Source organism: Triticum aestivum, chromosome 3A, assembly GCF_018294505.1.
Source record: "Triticum aestivum cultivar Chinese Spring chromosome 3A, IWGSC CS RefSeq v2.1, whole genome shotgun sequence".
In the NCBI taxonomy this organism is placed as follows: Eukaryota; Viridiplantae; Streptophyta; class Magnoliopsida; order Poales; family Poaceae; genus Triticum; species Triticum aestivum.
The window spans coordinates 730,765,240-730,771,551 of record NC_057800.1 but is presented as its reverse complement, the minus strand read 5'-3'; positions in this window follow the sequence as shown (position 1 = coordinate 730,771,551).

The window sequence follows — 6,312 nt, the reverse complement described above, 5'->3', positions numbered from 1 at the left end:
TCTAGGTCCCTTTCCAGATCGCAGGTACCAGCTAGCTCTCAGATCTTTAAAAACCAGCGCCGAGGGACGATGTATGCCATCACCATGCTCCTTGAAAAGGTGTCCCAACATGCCACAGATCGCGCACCAGTCCGGCAACCTCTCGTACTTAACTCTGTAGATTTGGCACTTGCCATCTCTAATCATCGAAACTGCATTCTTGAGAGGTTTATCTACCTTGATATGAACCCAGACGCGGTAAAAATTCCCCGTGAAATCATGTGATGGCTGCTCCACATGCAGTACCTCTCCCACCTTGGAAGCAAGTGGGCCGACTAGATGCGCATAGAGGTCAGGCACATCATGTATCTGAGCCCAGATGTCCACATAGTCAAGCTTGATCAGGGACGGCTTGGTGACTCCGTCATATGGCACTAGGGTCACCGCGTCACCTCGGAAGTTCCAAGGTCCATCTTGCATGACCCACTCCCAATCACCTAAGCATGTAAATTGCACAGTATACAGATTATCCTCTAAAGGTCTGAACTTTGATTCTTGCGCAATATCCCAGGCAGCTCTCATGTTGCGATAGAACCAAGTCTTGATGTAGGTTTTGTTGGTATTAACCCTAGCGAGGGCGACCCATCTCACCGCCTCCTTTGGCACCTCCTTATCATCAACCACAACGTCATCCAAATCCTCTTCACACAGCCCCAGCTCCTTCATCATTGCTTCAACATCGCTAACCGCAGATGACCCCGAGGCCCCGGTCGAATCCATGGAGATCACTAACCCGATGTAGATGGATCGGGCCTTTGGTGGAAACCCTAGCGCGCCGTCGAACAACCAGGGCGCGGACCAGGAGCAGGTAGCGGTCCCAATGATCGCCCCTTGATCGCTCCTCAGTCGTTTCCTGGCTAGATAGGCGAGAGGGAAGAAAACTTCTCGACGGCGGCGAAAATCGCCTCTGGGAGGAGGAAAACCCTAACTTGAGGGAAAAAAGTCTTCTGCGCGTGACTGGTTACCAAAACTAGCTACAACAGGTGCTGGTAGGCTGGCCCAGGAGGGGTTGGCCGAGCCAGGCCATGTGTGGGCGGAGGCCCATGGGGCGCTAGCAGAGTCATCATGGCTCGGTGGGTAGGTTGGGCCGTGAGAGCACATGGTAGCTAGTCCATGGGTGACTGCCGCAAGCGCGTGTGTGTGCTGGAGGCTGCGAAGCATATGTCTGTATGCTGTAGAGAGCTATGAGAGATTTGTTAAGGAAAAAGGACTGTCACGAGCCAACACATTGCAATCAGGAGCAGGAGAGTAAAGCAATAAAGTCTAAGCTTGGTGTGGTGTAAGTCAAGATGATTTTTGCATGGACACAGGAAAAGCTAAGCTATGTGGGATTTTATTGGCTCTTTTGCTTGGTACATGGTCTTGTATGGAGATGGCAGCATGTAGGTATTGTTTCGGCTGTGGCCGGATGGTAATCGAGGCGCAGGAGTCGCGGGTCCAGTACAAGTCGACGAAAGTTGGTATTTTGGGTTAATGCTTACATTGACAGGCTGCCTGAATTCAAGTGTTGCAGGAATTGTTTGTGCGATGGATATGCTTGATGGAGTAGCAGGATGCCAAGTTGATCAAGATGGACATTGTGCGGCAAGGATGGCGACGTGCGTATAAGGCTTGGAGTAGTCTGGAGCGCGCCGTGATAGGATCATGCAAACACAAGGCGTCAATCAATGCACAGATGTGCGGGGCAGAGACGACACAGGGTAGAGCATGGTTGCAGTCGAACATACACGGCTGGATCGGACTGGACTGTCTGACGGATCGACGGGGATGTCGGTCAAAGCAGAAGACGGCGGTGATTTCAGCGACGACGACATAGGAGCTGATGCTGATGGTGGCCGACTTCTGGGGCGTGGAAACACGTGGTGTAGGCTGGAGGGCTTGTGCGGCGGCTTCGACAGACTATTGCGCAGGGTTGATTCAAGATGGTGCACATGAGAGCTTGGAGTCGACAGGGCGCGGGAGGGTGGCATGTACAACCACCATGGAGTCATGTTGAAGGTGGAGCTGGAGTCTGACGGATGACTACACTCTGAGTTGATGGAGGGGCTACAGCGTAAGTTAACGGAGAGTCGAAGCCTATTTCAGCGGGGTAGCGAGAGACACGTGGTTTCAGACTGGGTACCAGTGGTCTGATGGAGACGTGATACTCGGCATCGGTCGGTGATGATCGGTGGTTCTTTGTAGTGGGGGTTGAGGTAGTGGGGGCTAGCTACTCGGGAGACTTGACCAGGACAACAGAGGCTCGACGCAGTGATAGCGGTGAGGCGTGCGGTAAGCACGGGACACAGCGACATGCCAATGCACTAATGGTGAGACATGTGGTCAGACAAAGTGTGCAGGGGGTGCTGAAGTAGTGTTGATGAGTACCGGATTCAAGTTGGTGACTGGGTCTATCGGTGCCGGAACATGGATAGGAGTTGACCATGAAGAATATAAGAAAGTGGCGGAGAGTCTGAAATTGTCAAAAGCTGAGAAAGTACATGGCCGTATATTCTATGGTGTTCGGTGCACATGGCAAAGTGCGGATGACAAGTACAGAAGGAGGCGGAGTGCTATAGCTGTGGGACATGCCAGAGACTATCCGAAAAGAAAAGGATGAGACAACTGCGAATTTGACTCAGGGTGACGATGAAATTCCTTCAAGTTTCAGACATACAGTTAAGGAGAGTGATGACGTTGAGTTCGGGTAACTCTTATATGTGGCATCTAATATGTGAGTTGTTCACTTTCACGCAAATAGTGATCAGTGTGTGATGGTGTTGGACGGATACTCCGGAAGTTGGGAGCACAAGGTAGAGTAATGAGGAACTTAAGTTTGCTCGAGCGTTGACTGCTAAGAAGACGAGAAGGGACTACAATTGCAAGTGGAGTCACATGGAGTCTGGGAGTAGCAGCGGTGCTCATGGCGTATCTCAAGTCCAATGTACATGAAGGTTTGACGCACGGACGAATTCAAGGTGGTGGAGAATATTCGCCAAGGTGGAGTTTGTTAGAGTTGTGTCGAATATTATTGTACAAGGTAGGTTACAGTTGGACTTGGTTTTGGACTATGTGTAGACAGGGTAGGAGTTGTGTCCTAATAGGACACTTGTATCCTAGGCCTCTCATATATATCGGAGGTAGACACACGATGTAACCTATGCCAACATAATAGCACGGGCACACGGGGGAGCGGGCGGCGTGTGCCGGCGCCCGGGCGACCGTAGTGCGGTATTGTAGCGGTGTCATGGGGAGGAGCGCCCGTAGTCGTGCCCCGGGATGTAGCCATGATGATGAACCTTGTTAACAAATCTCGGTGTTGTGCTTGTGTGATTGCTTGGTCCTCGGTAGATCAACAGAGTGCCTAGGATTTATTCTAACAGTTATGATTACAAGTTATGATCGATGCTAGCAAATCTTGCACAACCGTGCAAATTTCAATTAGTTGATAGCTTGATATGCATCCTATATATCTAAGATATTTATCCCAACTATCTTATTTATCTTGATATGTGGCCTATCCACTACATACCTAAGGGCATTTCTAACCGATCCATTATAACCGGTTAGATGAGTAAAAATTTGGTTTTAGTCCTCTAACCGGGACCAAGCTGATCCCTTATCCGTCATAAGGGAGTAAAAATTTTCCTCCGGCTTTCTCCTAAATATACTCCACCGCTCGGCGACTGGGTAAAATACGCATCTCTCCTCCATTGGCTCCACCTCCACTCCCGCGCCGCATCTGTGTCAGCGCCGCCCCTCCCACACCCCATGAGCACCTGATACGTCTCCAACGTATCTATAATTTTTGATTGCTCCATGCTATATTATCTACTGTTTTGGGCAATATTGGGCTTTATTATCCACTTTTATATTATTTTTGGGACTAACCTATTAACCGGAGGCCCAGCCCAGATTTGTTGTTTTATGCCTATTTCAGTGTTTTGAAGAAAAGGAATATCAGACGGAGTCGAAACGGAACGAAATCAACTAGAGAAATTATTTTTGGAACGAAAGCCACCCGATGGACTTGGACCCCACATCAAAGAAGGAAGGAGGAGCTCACGAGGGTAGGGGGCGCCCCCCTAGGGCGCGCCCCCTATCTCGTGGGGCCCTCGTGGCTCCCCTGATGTACCTCCTGCACCCATATATACCTACATGACCTAAAACTTCCAGAACGCAACATAGACCAAGAGTTCCGCCGCCATAAGCCTCCGTAGCCACCAAAAACCAATTGGGACCCTGTTCCGGCACCCTACCGGAGGGGGGGAACCCTCACCGGTGGCCATCTTCATCATCCCGGTGCTCTCCATGACGAGGAGGGAGTAGTTCTCCCTCGGGGCTGAGGGTATGTACCAGTAGCTATGTGTTTGATCTCTCTCTCATGTTCTTGAGATGATACGATCTTGATGTATCACGAGCTTTGCTATTATATTTGGATCCTATGATGTTTCTTCCCCCCTCTTCTCTCTTGTAATGAATTGAGTTTCCCCTTTGGAGTTATCTTATCGGATTGAGTCTTTAAAGATTTGAGAACACTTGATGTATGTATTGCCGTGGATATCTGTGGTGACAATGGGATACCACGTGCCACTTGATGTATGTTAAGGTGATCAACTTGCGGGTTTCGTGACATTGGGGACCTATGCATAGGGGTTGGCACACGTTTTCATCGTGATTCTCCGGTAGAAACTTTGGGGCACTCTTTGAGGTTCTATGTGTTGGTTGAATAGATGAATCTGAGATTGTGTGATGCATATCGTATAATCATACCGACGGATACTTGAGGTGACATTGGAGTATTTAGGTGACATTAGGGTTTTGGTTGATTTGTATCTTAAGGTGTTATTCTAGTACGAACTCTAGGGCTGTTTGTGACACTTATAGGAATAGCCCAACGGATTGATTGGAAAAAATAACTTTGAGGTGGTTTCGTACCCTACCATAATCTCTTCGTTCGTTCTCCGCTATTAGTGACTTTGGAGTGACTCTTTGTTGCATGTTGAGGGATAGTTTTATGATCCAATTATGATATTATTGTTGAGGGAACTTACACTAGCGAAAGTATGAACCCTAGGCCTTGTTTCCAAGCATTGCAATACCGTTTACGCTCACTTTTATCATTAGTTACCTTGCTGTTTTTATATTTTCAGATTACAAAAACCTATATCTACTATCCATATACCACTTGTATCACCATCTCTTCGCCGAACTAGTGCACCTATACAAATTACCATTGTATTGGGTGTGTTAGGGACACAAGAGACTCTTTGTTATTTGGTTGCAGGGTTGCTTGAGAGAGACCATCTTCATCCTATGCCTCCTACGGATTTATAAACCTTATGTCATCCACTTGAGGGAAATTTGCTACTGTCCTACAAACCTCTGCACTTGGAGGCCCAACAACGTCTACAAGAAGAAGGTTGTGTAGTAGACATCAAGCTCTTTTCTGGCGCTGTTGCCGGGGAGGTTAGAACTTGAAGGTATACCTTTAGATCTTGCAATCGAGTCTTTTAGTTTCTTGTTTTATCACTAGTTTAGTTTATAAAAGAAAACTACAAAAAAATGGAATTGAGTTTGTCTCATACGCTTCACCTTTTTAATATCTTTCGTGAGTATGATGGAAAGGATAATTGTGCTCAAGTGCTAGAAGAAGAAATCTATAAAATGTTTGGCACTAAATATTTGAATGATGAGCATGATTGCAATGTTGTTAGTACGAATTCTTTGAATATCCATAATACTAATGATGATTGCACTAGTTATGATGAAAATGCCTCCTATAAACATGTCAATTTTTATGGAGTAGACTGGGTTTGCAAGTACACACCAAATAGGGAAGATAGATATTGCAAGAGGCATAAGTACTTAGAAACCAAATCTTTGCAAGAAAGCCTAGATGAGTGTGCTGCAAGATTCAATATTTTTCGTGCCCCTTGTGAACTTTGCAATGAACATGGTCATTTAAATCTCCAATGCTATTTTTTTCATGATCAAGTCGTGTCCAAACATTGTGATAATTTGATTACCCTTGAGAATCATAAAGATCTTAGCCTTCTTTTGGGTTATGAAGAAATGAAACGTATAACTGAGGGTATTCCAAAGTTTAATCTTGATAGAGTTCTTGATTTTGATATATAGAAAATTTATATGTATTGTGCGGTGAATTGTATTGATAATCCTTATATTGCCAACTAAATAAAGAAAAGAAAACAATTAGAAGATGAAGCGAATACTAATGAAAGGGAAGAGACTTCCCAATATCCTCCTATTATTTCTTATGATGAATCAGGC